The sequence below is a fragment of the Cebus imitator genome, unplaced genomic scaffold (genome assembly GCF_001604975.1).
Source record: "Cebus imitator isolate Cc_AM_T3 unplaced genomic scaffold, Cebus_imitator-1.0 Scaffold173, whole genome shotgun sequence".
NCBI classification, from domain to species: domain Eukaryota; kingdom Metazoa; phylum Chordata; class Mammalia; order Primates; family Cebidae; genus Cebus; species Cebus imitator.
Genome location: NW_016107488.1, coordinates 2,651,472 through 2,671,665, shown reverse-complemented (window position 1 = coordinate 2,671,665; position 20,194 = coordinate 2,651,472). Strand labels below are relative to the sequence as shown.

Here is a 20,194-nt window from a genome sequence, read left to right as displayed (position 1 = left end):
AAAAAAAAAAAAAAAAAATGAAATTGGGCCCTAAATTATAGCATATACAAAAATTAATTCAAGGTGGATTCAAGATGTAACTGTGAGCTCTGTCACTGTAAAACTACTAGAAAAAAACATAGGTAAAAATTTTTGACAAGGATATTCACAATAATCTTTTGGACATGACACCAAAAACACAGGCAACAAAAGCAAAAATAAATAAAAAGAACTACGTTAAACTAAAATGCTTCTGTACAGTGAAGGAAACAATCAACAAAACAAAAAGACAACACACAGAATGGGAGAAAATATTTGCCAACCACATATCTAATAAGTTGTTAATATCCAAAATACATTAAAAAACTCATATATTCAATAGGAAAAAAAAAAAAAGTTAAAAGTGATTAGAAGGCCTGAATAGACATTTTTTTCAAAAGGCATATATTAGAATGCCATGAGGTATGTGAAATGTGTCTCAACATCAATAATCAGTAGGGAAACGCAAATTAAAATCATACTGGGTTATCACTTAATATATGTTAGGATGGTTGTTTTCAAAAAATTAAGAGATAACAAGTGTTGGTGAAGATGAAGAGACAAGGACACTCTTGTTCACTATTGGTGCAACTGTGTGCTTGTATAGCCATTATGGAAAATAGTATAGAGGTTCCTTACAATATTGCAAATAGAACTATAGTATTATCCTGCAATCCCTTTTGGGATATACATTCAAAAAATAAAATTAGCATCTCAAAGAGCTATAGTAGCTCCTATGTTCACTGCAGCTTTATTCACAATATCCACGATATGGAAATAACCCACATTTTCATTGATAAATAAATGGATAAAGAAAATTGTTCACACACACATGCACACAAACACACACAATGCAATCCATTCAGCCATTAAAAAAAAGAAGAAGAAAAAGAAAATCATGGCAAAAATGTGGATGAAACTGGAAGACATTATGCTAAGTGAAATAAGCCAGACATAGAAAGATGAATACTGTATAACCTCACTTATAATTGGAAGCTAAAACTGTTGAACTTATAGAAATAGAGAGTAGAATGTACCTGCTTAGGGGCTGCGGGCTGGGGGATATGAAGAGATGCTGGTCAAAGAGTGTAAACTTTTGGTGATAAGATGAGTAAGTTTGGCCAGGTGGAGTGGTTCATGCCTGTAATCCCAGCACTTTGGGAGGATGAAGTGGGTGGATCACCTGAGGTCAGGAGTTTGAGAACAGTCTGGCCAACACGGTGAAACCCCATCTCTACTAAAAATACAAAAATTAGCTGGGTGTAGTGGTGGACACCTGTAGTCCCAAATACTTGGGAGACTGAGACAAGAGAGTTTCTTGAACCCAGTAGGCACAGGTGGCAGCTAGCCAAGATCATGCCACTGCACTTCAGCCTGGGTGACAGAGTGAGACTTGCTCTCAAATTCTTCCTGTGTGGTAAAATCAAAAACGTGAAGTGACTGGCAAAGAACAATTTTGGCCCAATTTGAGATAATGCAACAGGACATTTTAGCTTCAGAGCTCCATGTGGGAATGGCTAAGACCATTGCTAGATCTGTATTACAGCAGGACATTTCCCTCTACCTAATCCTTTTCCCCTCCTTTGCTTTCCACAGGTGTTGATCCCAAGGGCCTGCATAGAAAACAAGTGCACATTAAACTCAGTATCCTAATCTGCTGGTATACAAATGTTACTTGCAACATCCAATGAAAGAGCCCGAAAATTTAGGGAGATTAAAGTTGCCATCCTCGTAGACGAAAATCATTGTTGAGTCAGGTCTCAAATTTATAATTATTACTCTTTTTCACATATTGCCATCTGAAAATAAACCTGAAATATTTATGAAAAAAATAATTCCAGTACTCATTATTTATACACCCAGAGCCAAATATAGATTCCTTTGAAAATTAATTTCTAGGAACAGAGTAGCCTAAAATACTTATGCATTTTAGATAAATAGAAATGAGAAGCACTATATTTATATCAGCTTTTCTTTAGAAAAAAACATGAATTTTTTTTACAGACATATTTAGTTGTGATTAATTTGAAACTACGGTCTAAAACTTCCAGTTGTTCTTAATACCTCTGTGTTTCCAGTTCCAGCTGCAAGATAAAAAGTGATAAGATTCTGTATCTTTCACATCACCATTTCCTCCCACAACACACACACACACACACACACACACACACACACACACACACACACACTTATTTTGAGGTAAAGTTGAGTAACCTTTTTTTGGAGATGGAGCTTCGTTCTTGTTACCCAGGCTGGAGTGCAATGGCACAATCTTGGCTCACCGCAACCTCTGCCTCCAGGGTTCAAGCAATTCTCCTGCCTCAGCCTCCCGAGTAGCTGGGACTACAGGCGTGCGCCACCATGCCCAACTAATTTTTGTATTTTTAGTAGAGACGCGGTTTCACCATGTTGACCAGGATGGACTCGATCTCTTGACCTTGTGATCCAACTGTCTCGGTCTCCCAAAGTGCTGGGATTATAGGCGTGAGCCACCACACCTAGCTGAGTTGAGTAACTTTTAAAATCAATTTAGCTGAAGAGAGGTTAAAAGTAATTATATGATGTTTAGAAAATAACAGTTTAAAAACTTGAATAAGGAAAAAAAGAAATTAGTGCCATCTAGTATATCAGGATGGACTAATTATTGTGAATTTGTTATTTTAAGTTATATGGCTCTGAGACTAGGTGTCAGTCAGAGTTTTGGGGTACAAATAACATAATCCCTAGCCAAAGTGTCAGTATAAAAAATCAATGTGCAGAAATCACAAGCATTCCTTTACACCAATAACAAACAGAGAGCCAAATCATACTCCCATTCACAATTGCCACAAAGAGAACAAAATACCTAGGAATACAACTAACAAAGGATATGAAGGACCTTTTCAAGGAGAACTACAAACCACTTCTCAAGGAAATAAGACAGGACACAAACAGATGGAAAAACATTCCATGCTCCTGGTTAGGAAGAATCAATATCATGAAAATGGCCATACTGCCTAAAGTAATTTACAGATTCAATGCTATCCCCATCAAACTACCTATGACCATCTTCACAGAACTGGAAAGAACCACCTTAAACTTCATATGGAACCAAAAAAGAGCCTGCATAGCCAAGATAATCCTAAGCAACAAGAACAAAGATGGAGGCATCATGCTATCTGACATCAAACTATACTATAAGGCTACAGTAATCAAAACAGCATGGTACTGTTACCAGAACAGAAATATAGACCAGCGGAACAGAAGAGAGGCCTTGGAAGTAACACCAAACATCTACAACCATCTGATCTTTGACAAATCTGACAAAAACAAGCAATGGGGAAAGGATACCCTGTTTAATAGATGGTGTTGGGAAAACTGGCTAGCCATGTTCAGAAAGCTGAAACTGGACCCCTCCTTACACCTTATACAAAAATGAACTCCAGATGGCTTAAAGATTTAAACATAAGACCTAACACCATAAAAACCCCAGAAGAAAACCTAGACAATACTATTCAGGACATGGGCATAGGCAAAGACTTCATGACTAAAACACCAAAAGCAATGGCAACAAAAGCCAAAATAGACAAATGGGATCTAAGTAAACTCCAGAGCTTCTGCACAGCAAAATGAACAATCATTAGCATATACTGGCAACCAATAGAATGGGTAAATTTTTTTACAAGCTATCCATCTGACAAAGGGCCAATATCTAGAATGTACAAAGAACTAAAACAAATACACAGGAAAAAAAAAAAACAAATAACCCCATTTGAAAGTGGGCAAAGGATATGAACAGACACTTTTCAAAAGAAGACATTTATCTGGCCAACAAACATATGAAAAGGATGCTCCTCATCACTGGTCATTAGAGAAACACAAATCAAAACCACACTAAAATACCATCTCACACCAGTTAGAATGGCGATCATTAAAAAATCTGGAGACAGCAGATGCTGGCAGGATGTGGAGAAATAGGAACACTTTTACACTGTCGGTGGCACTGTAAATTAGTTCAACCATTGTGGAAGACAGTGTGGCAATTCCTCAAGGATCTAGAAATAGAAATAACATTGGACCCAGCAACCCTATTACTGGGTATATACCCAAAGGATTATAGATCGATCTATCATAAAGACACATGCACATGTATGTTCATTGCAATACTGTTTACAATAGCAAAGACCTGGAACTAACCTAAATGCCCATCAATGATAGGCTGAACAAAGAAAATGTGGCACATATACACCATGGAATACTATGCAGCCATAAAAAGGGATGAATTCGTGTCCTTTGCAGGGACATGGGTGAACCTGGAAACCATCGTTCTCAGCAAACTGACACAAGAACAGGAAAGCAAATCTTGCATGTTCTCACTCATAGGTGGGTGTTGAACAATGAGAACAAATGGACAGAGGATGGGGAACATCTCACACTCGGGTCTGTTGTGGGGTAGGAGCTAGGGGAGGGATTATAGTGAGGGCTGGGGAAATTGGGGAGGGATAACATTGGGAGAAATACCTAATGTAGGTGATGGGGGGATGGAGGCAGCAAACCACCATTGCATTTGTATACCCATGTAACAATTCTGCACCATCTGCACATGGACGCCAGAACTTGAAGTATAATTTAAATTTTTTTTTTTAATTTTAAAAAAGAATCTTCAGATGGGATAGTTAGGCTTATGTGGGAAAAATCCAACAAAGCCCAATTTGTACGTATGGCCGCCCCAGTAAAAACCTAATTCCTCTATCACTTGGCACAGACCCTGCAGCTTGCACCACTGAGGAAGGGCACTGGATATGAGAACCTCCTCTTCTAGTTCCTCAGAAAGCCAGACACTTTGTGAAAAGATAAAAGCCCTGATGTTTCTGCATTCTCCCTTTGCTTTCTTCTTAAGCAGTCTGAGGTGGTGTGACTGATTAGTGAAGTCTAGATCACATGAGTAGGAAGAACTGGGAAAGTGAGTTTTTGGCTTCTAACTTGAGGAGCTAATGCTCATATTACAGGAAATTCCATAGATATGAGAAATTCATTTAAAAGTTGGCCACCAGTCATGGCAAATAGCCACATGATCTATCCAAAATTTTCCTGCCAGTTCCTGTCTGGAAAACAAACAAAAATCCCTGCTTCGATAAGGTTAGGCTATTTGCTTAAACCTGCTAAACCCTTAACATATATTATTTCTGTGCTAAGCATGTGGGAGGATTGGTTTGTCACACTGCAGGTGGTATACTGGGAAATTCCATAAAAGAAGAGATGGTGACTTTTCTGGAGATTTGGGACTGTAAGCCATGCTTCAATATGAAAGTGCCATGTAGACTGAGTTGATAAGTACATATGTTTTAGACAAATTGGATAAAGTATGTCTGTGTGCACGCGCTCACGCGCACATGCGCATGTGTTTGTGTGTGTGTATCTTTATATGTATGATAAAAGGTTTCTTAGAAATGGGAACAGAGAGCAGAAGGATTTGTTGAGGTAAAGGTAGTGCTTGGTATGTTAGGTAATTGGATCTAATCAGGTTAAGAAAGGATGAGCTACTTAATAAAGGTTAAAGCAGTTATGATAATGGTTCTTTTTCTAGGGTGTAACTTTCATTTTAGTTTTTCAGCATGAATAAAAAATTGTCTTTTACATCAGCCTGATATACTATAATAAAAGTATTGCTTCTTATTTGCAGAATGTTATGACAGACTACTTAGCTTTATGACCACTTTGCCACTTATCTATGCTCCAATGCCAGGTTGACTCCCAAGGATAGCTATGGAGTTTCAGGAATGTCTATAGGTGTAGAGAAAACCAACAAGTAAGAGGCACCCCAATCTGCTGAGATAAGCAAGAAGAAAAATAGATATGGAAACTTTGAAGAATGAAACTCTCCATATATCCATAAATAGCCACTCCCATTGTGGTTAGGGAGAGCAGCAAATGAGAAAATGTTGCTTGAAGAAAAAGACTAGATAGAAATATTGAGGGAGATGATGAGGTCATGATATAGGTAGCAGTGGGCAATTTAAACTCTAAATCGAGGAAAAATGCCAGGTTAATAACTCCTGCACACACTGGGGTATTTAGAGTTCAGTTGCAGAGACTTCCAAAAAATAGATTTCTTTTCCTCCTAGAGTTTGAATGAAAGTCCCTATTCTGCAAACTAAGACACTGTCTTACGATTAGACACAAGCTAGTGACCAAAATCATCAAGTTCTCTTGGAAATTGTGACTATTGAAAAAAAGTTTAATCTTTCAGAAGAAATAGACTCCTGTGGAAGTGAACATAAAAATACACTGTAAGGAAAAAAAAAAAGCCAAATTGAGAGGTTTGGAAGCTCCACATACAATACGGGAAAAGAGGATAAATTCAGCAACAAGAAAAATGCGTGGCATAATGGAAAGTGTCTCTGCACAAAATTCTGAACAGCATCCTGATTGAATAGAGAACTCAAGATGACGACACCAAAGGAGAAAAGTTGATAGTCGAAATGAAAGTTGAGCCTAGCTTATTTAACTTGGCACAACATCCTCCAGTTCCATCTATGTTGTCTCAAACAATAGGATACTGCATGATCTCACTTATAGGTGAAATCTAAAAACATCGATCTCGTAGAAACAGAGACCAGAAAGATGATTACCAAAGGCTGGCTGGGAAAGGGTGGAATAGGGAAAAGGAAGATGTTGATCAGAGGAATAAGTTGTAGTGATCTACTGCACTGCAGATGACCACAGTTAATAATGATGTATTATAGATTTCAAAATTGCCAAAAGAAGAAATTTTTAACAGTCTCACCACAAGAAAATAAGTTGGTGAGGTGATGTTAGGTTAAATAGCTTATTGACTCTATCTACTGCTGCATGTATAGATCAAAGCATCACATGACACTTCATAAATATAACAATTATTATTTGTCTATTAAAATAAATTTTAAAACATAAAAATTGAGAAATATATATAAGAAGTATTTGAGATAATAGACCATGTTTTCAAATGCCATTTTAAAGTGAACAAATGCAAGTAAGCTTCATACCTGTTATCTAATATTTGAAATAGAAAATACTATTATTGAAACTGGACTCTAATTTTAGAATCTTTGCCACAATTGTGTTCTTGTAGAACCACATTACTAAAGTATACAGTAGGTAAGCCAATTTGATTTTATCTTCATGTTACTATGGACTATAATAACCTTAGGAGAGGTTCTAGAACAAGTTCTTCTTAGATGGAATTTTATATAATAATGAGTCTCAAAATTTAACATTATAATTTGTTTGAGCATTAATTAGTCCTAGACAGACTTAAGGTGATGATTTTAAATTTCTATGAATATAAGTTTAATTTGTTTATTGGCCAATTTTTATATGTTAACTTAAATGAATAAAGAAAATTCTATTCTCTTGTGTAATAGTAACTTCTAGAGCAGGCTAAGGAAGTCTGTGTCCTTCAAAATTTGTTCCTGTCTATAGTACACAGAAGCTGATGAGACTTTTAGCCACCATTCAGCATTTATGCATGTACAGATTCTTGAATATTTATTTTGTGCCAGAATCTGTGTTATTTGATACATAATGCTACTTTAAAAGTATGCTGTAAACTGTGATTAATATTAATAAAAGAGACATTTGTAAGTCTTATACATTGTACAATATTAGAAAAAAAAGTGACAATCCATGACAAAAAGGACTTCCAAAATAGGATTGAAAGAGCAGTCATGAGAAATAGAAGCACCAAAAACCAGATACTGGTGGAACGGGTAACAAAGGAAAGCAGGAAGACCAAGAAAAGAAGTGAAATTTTCAAACGATAATGAAAATGTGTCACTAGCTCAACAGAGTAGAAAAATGTAGCGTGTTTGTGTATGTTTTTTTATGCCTATGTGTATGTGTTAACGTAAAATACATATGTTTGCTCTTTCTGTCAGATTCTTTTCTGATAATGGCCTTAGCCTATATTTATACCAATAATTTGATATAGGGATTTATAAAAAGATGCTGAATATCTCAACAGGCCTCACACCACTGGACCCCTTAAAGTCTCCAGAAAAGTAAAGCCAAGGAAGCTGCATGGTCACTCCACAGAGAAAGAAGAATTTACCTTTTCATATCAATGCAAAACTGACTCTCACTGCCTTCTCAGATTTGATGCAACAAGGACAGCTTCGATGCCCTGATATTTCTAAGGATTGAGGTTTTTGGATATTCCTGGAGAGAAAAAAAAGTTATAAATTCCTAGGTGTTTCAGTTTTTAACTTAAGCTAAGGATGTACTAGAAAATAAGATTTAGGTTTTAAGTGTTAAACCTTTAAAGATTTTAAACCTTTCCATATTTTCTAGTTTCTCTTTCCCAACTACCAGCACCGCAAGATATCTCACTGGTTCACTACACTGATGACATTATGCTGATTGGATCCAGTGGGCAAGAAGTAGCAGACACAATGGACTTATTGGTGAGACATTTGTGTGCCAGAGGATGGGAAATAAATCCAAGCAAAATTCAGGAAACTTCAACCTCTGTAAAATTTGTAGGGATCCACTGGTTGGGGCCTGTTGAGATATTCCTTCTAAGGTGAAGGATAAGTTGCAGCATTTGGCCCATCCTATGACCAAAAAAGAGGCCCAATGCCTTGGGGGCCTATTTGGATTTTGGAAGCAACACATTCTTCATTTGGGTGTGTTACTATGGCCCATTTATTGAGTGACCCTAAAGGCTGCCAGCTTTGAGTGGGGTCCAGAATAGGAGAAGGCTCTGCAACAGGTCCAGGCTGCTGTGCAAACTGTTCTGCCACTTGGGCCATAGGACCCATCAGATCCAATGGTGCTTGAGGTGTCAGTGGCGGATAAGGATGCTGTTTGGAGCCTTTGGCAGGCCCCTATAGTAAATCACAGCAGAGGTCTCTAGGATTTTGAAGCAAGGCCATGCCATCTTCTGTAGGTAACTACTTTCCTTTTGAGAGGCAGCTGTTGACCTGCTACTGGGCTTTGTTGAAAACTGAACATTTGACTATGGGTCATTAAGTCACCATGCGAACTGAACTGCCTATCATGAACTGGGTGATTTCTGACCCATCTAACCATAAAGTGGGTCATGTACAGCAGCATTCCATCATCAAATGGAAGTGATATATACGTGATCGGGCTTGAGCAGGTCCTGAAAGGACAAGTAAGTTACATAAGGAAGTGGTTCATGTGCCTATGATCTCCACTCCTGCCACCCTGCCTTCTCTCCCCTAGCCTTCACCAATGGCCTTATGAGGAATTTCCTATGATCAGTTGACAGAGGAAGAGAAGACGAGGGCCTGCTTCACAGATGGTTCTGCATGATATGCAGGCACCACCCAAAAATGGACAGCTGTAGCACTACAGCCCCTTTCTAGGATATCTCTGAAGGACAGCAGTGAAGGGAAATCCTCACAGTGGAAATAACCTTGAGCAATGCATCTGGTCGTTGACTTTGCATGAAAAGAGAAATAGCCAGTTGTGCTATTATATACTGATTTATAGGCTATAGCCAATGATTTCACTCAGTGTTGGTCTCTGCTGCTGCCAAATTGGAAACTTAACCATGACTACACCGAGGTCAGCCTTTTGAAGTCACAATTACAATGCCAAATAGGTGATTATACTCTTTAGGACTGGTACAATGTTCTCCAGAAGGCTGTATATGCTCTGAATCAACATCCAATATATGGCACTGATTCTCCCATAGCCAGGATTCAAAGGTCCAGGAATCAAGGAATGGAAGTAAAAGCGGCACCACTCACTATTACCCCTAGTGATCCACTAGCTAAATTTTGGCTTCCTCTTCCTGTTACATTACATTATGCTGGCCTAGAGGTCTTAGTTCCAGAGAGAGCAATGATGCCACTAGGGGACACAACAACTATTCCATTAAACTGTAAGTTAAGATTGCCACCTGGACACTTAGGGAGCCTACTACCTTTAAGTCAACAGGCTAAGAAGGGAGTAACAGTGTTGGCTGGGGTGATTGACCCAGACAATCAGGATGAAATCAGTCTACTACTCCGCAATGGAGGTAAGGAAGAGTATGCCTGGAATACAGGAGATCCATCAGGGCCTCTGTTAGTATTACCATGCCCTGTGATTAAGGTCAATGGGAAACTACAACAGTCCAGTCCTGGAAGGACTGCAAATGGTCCAAACCCTTCAGGAATGAAGGTTTGGGTCACTATACCAGGAAAGAAACCACCACCTGCTGAGGTGCTTGTCGAAGGCAAAGGGAATACAGAATGGGTAGTAGAAGAAGATAGTCATCAATACCAGCTATGACCATATGACAAGCTATAGAAATAGGCACTATAATTGTCATGAGTATTTCCTTCTTCTTTTGTTAAAAACATGTTTGTGTATGTATACACTTGTACTAAGAAAATATCTTCATTTTAGTTCCTTTTTTCTTTGTCATGTGACATAAGAATTATTGACTTCACATCAGCATTTAAGTGTTGTTAACTTTATGTCATAGTATTTGGGTTGGGGATTGGAGTGTTTTAGTTGTATGAAGGATAGTTGTATTATGTTACACATAATTATGACCATATTATCGTCTTTATTTGAAGATTATGTATGATCTCAGGAGGTGCATATAGGTTCAAGTTGACAAGGGTAGAACTTGTAAGTGTCACCTTGACTGGATTGGAGGATGCCAAGTATTGATCCTGGGTGTGTCTGTGAGAGTGCTGCCAAAGGAAATTAACATTTGAGTCAGTAGGCTGGGAAAGGCAGACCCACCCTTCATATGGGTGGCTATTGTCTAATCAGCTGCCAGCACAGCTAGAATATAAAGCAGACAGAGAAACATGAAAAGACTAGACTGGCCGAGCCTCCCAGCCTACATCTTTCTCCTGTGCTGGATCCTTCCTGCCTTCGAACATTCGACTCCAAGTTTTTCAGTTTTGGGACTTGGACTGGCTCTTCTTGCTCCTCAGCTTGCAGGCAGCCTATTGCGGGACCTGTAATCATGTGAGTTAATACTTAATAAACTCCCCTTTGTATACATATCTTATTAGTTCTGCCCCTCTAGAGAACCCTGAGGATCACTGGATTCCTGAACTACCTGGCTGGAGCCTGGGGGATTTGAAACTTGCTATTTTAAACATATAGGATATTATTTAATAACATGTACATTTATGGAAGTTTCTTACCCTCTCTTTGCTTTAGCTCTATTTGTCCCTATGAAAATAGGGAAAATAATAATATCTGTATATAGAGAATTTGAGGTGGGTAAATAGATAATATATGTAAAGCATTTGAAACTATGTCTGGTACTCTGATAAATAAATAAATGTTAGAATTATCAACACTACCATCCTCTTTATTATTGTTCCATTGACTTATGTATCTGCTCTTTGGAACTGCCTTCAGAGCAACAATCTTGCACCATTCCCCTAAAAACTCTAACCTCATCTCCCAGTGCATAAAGTGACTTGAATAAGCTATGGCCCTTTTCAAACAGTATAATTTATTCATTTATTCCTTAAATTGTCCATTCAACACCTACTAAGTAGAATACTGTGTGTTCAACACTAAAGTTAAAGCTGATTTTGGAAGACAGAGAGAAAACTGTTTCCACTTTCCTGAATAGCTGCTAATTGCCTATTGCTCCTTTATGTTTTAGCTTTACTTCACAAAGATTAATTTGCTAGACAGGATGATGAATCCACTAAATAAGTCTCCTTGTGCTATTATTCTTAAATAAAGTATAATAGATTCCTACAATTAAGTACAAATTTTAAAAGGCCAAACATTTTAGTTCTTTATGGAGTAATTGCAACCTTTAAATGACCACTTACTGTGTTCCAATGACCTTTAAAATAAATTTTCATGTGTTACCTCATTAAATCTTTATCATAACATTGTGAAGTAGACATTGTTATTTTGATTTTATAAATAAAGATGCTGAAGTTTAGAGCAGTTAGTTAACTTTCCTGCAGTTATAGAGATGCTAATTAGCAAAGGTTTAATTGAAACCTGTATGACTCAAAAGCCCAGATTTGTAAACATGCAGCTACTCTACTTATCACTGACAGTTCTCAACAATATATGTGAATCACCTTCAGTTTATTGCAATAAAAAATATTCACATGTCATTTGATATTAGGAATAGCCTCATTTAGATATCCTAATTTCCCTTCACAATAAGTGTATAAAGTGTAATAAAGTACCCCTTTATAGAAAAATAAATTCAGATAATGGGACTTAGTTGAAATCGTGCCAACTCTTCCAGTTAGCACAGGGTAGAGCCAAGACACGAATTTCTTACTATGGATGATATTTGCGAATTAAAAGATTTGTGAATGCACTGTAGCAGCGGTAAGATATGTTCTACAAGAAACAATCTGGACTGAAATAAGTTGAGCAAGGATAGTAAATAAAGTAAGGTTTCTAATAGAGGCAGATATCAAGGCCAAAACATCTACTCTAGGAAAACAGTAGAGAGATGAGGGGGCAAGTACACAAAGAGTACAGCAAGAACACAGGCACAGTTATCATCTCAGTTCGTTATCATTAACATGAGATGACTCACCTCTCATCTTTCAGATTATGCGAGAGGCGTATTTAAATTACCTAAATCAATCAGGGTTTAATATAAGAATAAACCAGGGCTAGGAAGAAAGTAAATATGATCATTGTATTTTCTGGTTTTATATCCTCCAGTGGTTCCAATAATCTGTAGGATAAAAATTGGAATCCTGCTTTACAAACCTTTTATATGCTGAGTAATGACTTCATCTTCGGCCTTATTTCTAGCTGTTTCTGCTGCCCTACTAAACTTATTTCAGCTCTTTTAAAAGATTGTGATCTCTCATATCTAAGAAATGTTTTATGTTTTGAATTCAAAGACCAAATGGGAGGCTCTGACTTGGTCTAGCAATCATCATCCAATACTGTGCAAAGGCACTGCTCACAGACAATGGGCAAGCAGATACATGGTGGTCTTTTATCCAGGTGCCACTCTCTTCACTGTGACTTCAGGTGATCTATGGTTATAAAAACTACCTGCACTCAGTTCCTTCAAAAAGAGTATATGGAAGTGGAATCCTCAAGCCAAAATGGAACCTGATGATAGGAGAACCGGCCAAAATGCAGAGCAAACAAGCAAAATCATCATTAGTGGCACCTCCGGGATACAGTCACATATTATCATGTAGTACCTTAGGACTGAGTCAATGAATTGTTAAATATTTCATATAGGTTAGTAGACATAAAGGGGTTAAACAACGAACTTGGATTAATGCCCTAAATAAGCAGCAGCTGTTAGCAAAGTCATTACTTAGGGTTATGTTTACTCTTTTATCATCAACTGTAATTATTTGTTTGAATGGAGATCCTGTTGTTAGCAGTCAACATTTCAGGTAGTAAAAGAAAACAGCTTACATTTGTCAAGTATGGATCACAGAATTTTGCCAAGTGTAGCTCTAGACTCACTTACTACTTTAATAAGAAGTTTGCTAAAGAAAGATTTTTCTTTACAACAGATACAGAGAACCTCATTAGTGAATTTGCTAATTAGACTTTGGCTTTAATAGATAAACACACTGAAGTAGGAGGATAGACTAATCAGTTTTGCTAAGGGAGTATGGCTGCCTTCCATTAAAAGAAACCCTTGGGCTTCTAATGGGTTACATTATTTATGGTGAATAATCTTTGGAAAATGAATTTTAAGAAGACTACTATGTTTTAAAATTTCAAATCACTCTAACTGTAATAGAACTTGACCATTGAATTATCATAGTAGCTATTACAGTTGTCCATTTCAAAATAAGCATTAAATATATCAAAATTTACATTTTACATATTACTAATTTAATTTCCTAAATATAACTGATAACTATTATTAAACCAGTTTATTTCATGGCTTGGGGTGTTCTAAATAGGCCATGTATTTTGGAGTTTGATGTGAACAAATCTGATTACTAGACAAATCAACTAATTAAAATGGTTTTATACATGTTTTATTTTATTCACATTGCATAAATTGTTATATATTTTATTAATAATATATTTTTACCACTTATTGTACCATTGTATTATTTTTACTTTCTCATTCCATCAATATATTAGCAAAAACATAGGCAGGAAACACAAATATTTCAATGAGCAGACATAGAAAGGAACTACTTACAAAGGAGTAGATAGGGATAAGAAAACCAGTATGAGGTGAGACACCCATAGAAGCAGTGAAACGCCATTACCACTCTTAGTGCTGAAGGAAAGAGAAGAGGATTATCAAAGCCCACTGAGAACCAGAACTCTGGAAGAGGTCTCATCTGCCATAGAGGATACTGCCATACACTGTGTATTGATCAAGGGAAGAGGCAAGGAAGAAAAACTGTTCTATGGTCCTTGGTCTCTCACTCCATCTACTCTAATCTGCCAGGGGCTCCCACTGAGTTGACCCAATCTGAAGACAGCTAGAGAAATTTGAAGAGTCAGTCTACAGGACTTAGCCTCCTAGGGAAGAGCATAGTAGAGAAGGGCAGTATGTGGTTTGGGATAGAGCAAGCACAGTATATTCCACAATTGTCAATATAAAGAGATAGGTTTTAAGTTTTCTTAAAAGGGATTTTTATTATGAAAATCCTATTTGGTATTAGAAAATAATTCAAATAAGTAGAAAAGTAGAGAGAACACTCTACTGAGTTTCTCTGTATAAGAACAGGTTTTCATTTAATTTTAAAAAGCTGCTTATGTTTGTTTCATATTTTGACAAAAATCGTATTTACAGTTGAAGTCCACTACATAACTCTGAAACTATTCCCCTTTTTTATGGTTAGGAAATGTTATGATTGATGATTCCGGAAATGTATTTAGAATTTTACTTAATATAAACATATATTATATAAGATACATACATATACAATTATATATAATTATATACAACATATACAGATGTAATTACATGTATTGTCCAGTGAGTTTTAATCTTCAAATAAATTGTATTATAATGTATGGATTCTTAATAGGTTTACTTTTCTTATAACTGTACAATATAAAATTTATTCAGAAGGATGTAAGAAATTGTATTTCATACATTTTAGCTGCTTCATCATATTCCATTGTATTTGTTATAAAAATTTCTTTATAAATTCTTATATTAAAGGATATGTAAGTTGTCTTCAATTTTAACTGTTGGAAATAATGCTATATTTGATGTGATTATGATTCTCTATTTGTGCCATCATAATCAGGAAGCCTGGTTAGGTGTATGTCATTTCACTTGATGAAAGTGTGCTTGTAGGCCTCCTTGATTCATTGCTTAGTTGCCCAAGGTGCAGTATCTCCTGGATTCCCATAATCAGGCATTCAGTTTCCATCTGTGTCCCAAAAGAGTGACAACTATTTCTTAAAAGAAAAATTGTTATTTTTAAAGAGCATAAGAACTTGAGAAAAAAAATCCCAGTAGCTCAGTTTGGATATTGATAATAGCTAACAGTAAACAAGGAGACTAGATGGATAAAATAAAATATACTTATTTATCAGAAAACATTAAAAAGTTATCAAGATATTCAAGAATTATGAGGTAAAGATTTAAAAGAAAGAGAAGCAAGGCTTATATTTATGATGACTTTTAACCTGAAAATTCTGGTGAAGAAGACTGAGAGTTTGCACAAGTGAGCAGTGCTTTCTACAGATGGGAGAGAGAATGACTGGAATATTGGCTTACAAGTAGAGAGGCCCTGGCAAACCCCCTAAGTCTATACCCTATGAAGAGGGTGAAAGAGAAGTAGTGGAGTCTTCACAGGGTCTGAAGCCCAGAATGGAATGATATTAATCCCTGGTTAGAATTACATTAATCTAGGATGGCTAGTGATTCTTAAATGGCCACCATATGATAGAAAAGTTAACTCTATCTTGGAGTAAAAGAATAGTATCTGGAGTCTCAATTTACCTTTACAGTCTTAATACATACTACCTGATAATCAAGAATAACCTGGTATGCAAGTAGATAAAAGTAAAAGTGACCACAAACCAAAATAATTAATCAGATAAGAGATTCAGATTATTCCATTACATGGCACAAGTTTTAAAATAATTTTAAATGTTTCAGTAAGTAAGAGGCACAATTTTGTAATTTCAGCATTAAACTATAAACTTAAAAGATAAGGAAAATTGAAATTGTAAAATTTAAAAACACAATAACAGAAACTAAGAACTTAGTGTATGCAACAGTAGATTAGACACAGCTGAAGAAAGAATTAGTAAATTGGGAAGCATCTCAAAAGAAAATATTTAAATTGAAACAAGGATAAACAAAAGGATAGAAAAAAGCATAAGAGAAGGTAAAAAGGCCTAGAGAATGTTGCTCAAAGTGTGTCCTCAGGGAAATGAATATCTGTAAACTGTTACTAGTCTACATGAGATACATCAGAAGTTGAAAATTAGCACTTAGAACTTTTTATAACAAGTTGATCCTGCCACTCTATCACATTTTTCAAAAGTATAGGCCATCAGTAGATTTGATAAAAGAAAATGAACAAACAATACAAAAATAACCACATTCTTTATCACAAATATTTTAAGAAACTGGTAATTAAAATTTTGAAATCAGATGTGAAAAAGAATGAAATAAATGCACTTTCATCTGTATTAAACCACTGAGATTTTAGAGTTAATATCACAGTATAACTATCCAATTTTACATAATTTTAAGGATAGTAGAAAAACTATTAATAATTTTCAATGTTAATCCAGGGTAGAATTAACTATACTAAAATTCTTGAAATAGTAAATATTGTATCAGAATCTCTGAGTTCTACTCAAATTCTTTGCTCATTTCACTAGCTGCCAGCAGTGTAAACTTCTGATTATTACAGTTGTATGCCTCTGTGTGAAGAATTGTCCGAACTGAAGAGAGGTACTTCATTCCAGCTTTCATTCCTCTCCTAATCTGCATTCAAAACTAATTGATTCAAAAAAATAAATAAAAGTCTCAAGTTTGAGCCATCTTTAAAGAAACATTCCAGCTCCAGCTACAGATGGCATACCCAGGGATATTAATGCAACTGCCTTGGAGTTCAATTTCTCTTTTCAATTCCTATTTTTCTAACTTTGTTAACAGTGCTGTCTTTGAGGGTCTCCTGCATACAAATTTCCTCCAATAGTCTGTTTCTGTGAAACTTAATCTAAAATCATTGGTAGAGGACTGATCTTAGGAAATTGACCCTAAAATGGAATTTTAACGTTGAACGATCACTCACAGCCTGGCTTGCAATGAATACCCATACTAGTGGTTGGGAATGTTTTGATTATTCCTGGTATATTGTTCTGGTGCAATTGTTAAAACTTTTATCACTAGTAATCAGAGATGTTGTATAAATTGAAGATTGAGCACTGTCAGTTCAATGCCTCAAACATTTGAGAATTATGGGGAAAGTAGTAAATAGTAAAGACTAGAATTGAATGTCCATTGCTGAGTGCTATAGATTAATTGAAGAAAGCCAATGAAGTCTAGGGCACTTAACCACCATTTCAATGTTAAGTGTAAATTCAGAGTACTCGGCAGCCTGTAAAGTAACTACTCTCCTATAACTGGTAGATAAAATAATCTAGGATTAGTCACAGTATTTAATTCTAAGTAGAGTGAAACTCCAAAGTTGAATTCACAACTCAATAGATCTTCTACTTGCAAATTTTGGCACAGATTTTAAGGGTATTTTCTTCAAACAGTAAATGTATTTCAGGAATCTTGAGACCTTGATATGGCTGGCTTCTCTGAGGTAAAGTCTAGCGCTCACCACTCTTCACTTCCTAACTCCCTCATCACTTGAATATAGTATAGAGGTCTCTGCTTTGCAAAATAATGAGTCTGGTTGTAAAGTGTTTCATGTATGGGAAATGAACATTGAGCAAGGGAGAGACTAAGTTCCCATAAAGAAAGACATAATAACACCACAATGCATGTAGGCAGTAAATATTCTCCAAGTCATTCCCCACAGAGACCTTTGGAAACTTATTAGAAGAGCCATACACTGGAGTGTGAGATCTACCCAGATATCTTGAGTACCTAGGCTGTTAGTAATGGTTGTATACTTAAATCATTATATTTTCTAGGTAGAAGATGATACTTCTTATCCCACTTGTTAGATTGGTGCAGGTGCAATGGAGAAAGGTATGGGAGTCATATAATTGAGTTCTGTCTCTATTATTTTTCACCACGAATCTATTGGACTTACAGACATACCCAAGGACTTTTCTTCAGTTCATAAATGTACAATTAGAATATAAATACTTGACAGTTACCAGGATCCTTGTATCAATTCCATGGCCTGTGAGGTGACGGCTATATTATTGGTAAATGACAATTAAAAGTCCCAGCTAAGACATTAAGTTAAAAATTACCCTTATCCATGAGGATATAGCAAAGATTAGGGCTACTACTTTTTTTTCATCAATATATAAAACTTTTATTCTTTGATATGTACTGTTAAAAAGACAAGTCACAGTTGTCTCACAAAGAAATTATGTCCAAAGTATATAAAGAATTCTCAAAACTTAATAATTATAGTAATAAAAAACAACTGAAGAGTAAAATAATTCAGGATCATGGCGTCTACCATTCAAATTTAACAGTCTGGCTCTTACAAAGTTCAGATTGATTTTGGTGGGTGGCTGTAGATTATAATGAATTTAAGCAGCATAACAGTCCTAACTACAACTCCTGGGATAGAAACAGTATCTCTTCTAGAGGAAATTACTAGAACACAGACATTCTCTATATGCCTGTATTAATCCAACAGATGGTAGATCAGAGATAGTCTGCATTCATATGGGATATACATTTGTAGCTTTGGTTGAAGGAGATACTAACCCTCTTTAACTCTGTAGTAATATAATCCCAGGGGACCTGAACAGTCTGGACACTCTGACATTATTCCATTATGTGGATGATTGGGATTTCTGGAAAAGAGGCTTGTGGATTAATCTGTAGGAGTGGGCATAAAGCATAGTGACCCAGGAGATGAATGTCTACGATAAAGTATTGACCACAGAAGATACTTAATAGTCAAGTAGAAAGAATGACCCATACAATTCACATCAGCCAGCCTCTGGCATTGGCCATTCTAGTGCTGACAAATAGTTCATAAACAGCATACATTTAATGGGAAAGATGGAGTCTCCTCGTAGACCTTAGAACATCAGCTTCCACTCACCATGATCTAACCTACCATAAACAAAAAGCAATACACAGCCTCTGACATGACAATATTCTTTGAAGAGTCCAACTACCCAGTTGTGACAATTAGTTACTTTTAGATTAGCTATATATTTGTGATTTAATGATAGCTCCCATTAGATACTATCTCACTGCATATCTTGAATAATAAAATTTCTTTAACACAATGTAATTATGGTTAACCCCTTTCTAGATGATGCATTATCATTGTATTGCATTTTAATTTTTTCAACCTTACACATAGAAAGAACATTATTTTTTATACAAGCTTTTTTACCTGTTTTTCAATTTATATATTTTCTGTTCTTTATCTCTCAGAGTTTTCTTCTAAGATTCTTTTCTGTATTCCAAAAGTACACTCTTTAGAAGTTTCACTATTGAAAGACAGTTAGCAGTGAGCTTTCAGTTTATTGAATCTTTAGCTTTGAAGAACAATTTTGTTGACTAAATAACGTTAAATATACAGCTCCCCACTCACTGACTTTTAGCTCTTTAATATATCATCCTGTAGATTTTTAGTCAATTCTTTATTTTATCAAACAATTTTGTAGTATGCAGTGTTTGTTATTCTACATTGTAAGTGCATTCAAAAAGTCTGAACATATTTAATCCTCATAAAAACCTTAAGTAGTAGACATTATTATCTCTCTCATTTTATAAGGACTATGGCAGATGGAATAATGTCCCTCAAAAATGTTTAGGTTGGCCAGGCGCGGTGGCTTACGCCTGTAATCCCGGCACTTTGGGAGGCTGAGGTGGGCGGATCATGAGGTCAAGATATCAAGACCACCCTGGCCAACATGGTGAAACCCCGTCTCTACTAAAAATACAAAAATTAGCTGGGCATAGTGGCATGCGCCTGTAGTCCCAGCTACTTGGGAGGTTGCGGCAGGAGAATTGCTTGAAACCAGGAGGCGGAGGTTGCAGAGAGCCGAGGTCGCGCCATTGCACTCCAGCCTGGCGCCTGGCGCCTGGCGGCAGAGCAAGGCTGTCTTAAAAATATATATA

The 20,194-nt window shown here is 36.3% G+C and overlaps 1 long non-coding RNA gene across 1 annotated transcript; it reads left to right on the top strand.

Annotated features, from left to right (window-relative positions):
* Positions 1 to 10,320: 10,320 nt before the first annotated feature.
* Positions 10,321 to 17,579, top strand: LOC108315553. The gene is made up of 3 exons (XR_001829983.1): positions 10,321 to 10,467; positions 11,568 to 11,573; positions 17,569 to 17,579. It is a non-coding gene; the product is annotated as an uncharacterized LOC108315553 (long non-coding RNA).
* The last annotated feature ends 2,615 nt before the right edge of the window (positions 17,580 to 20,194 follow it).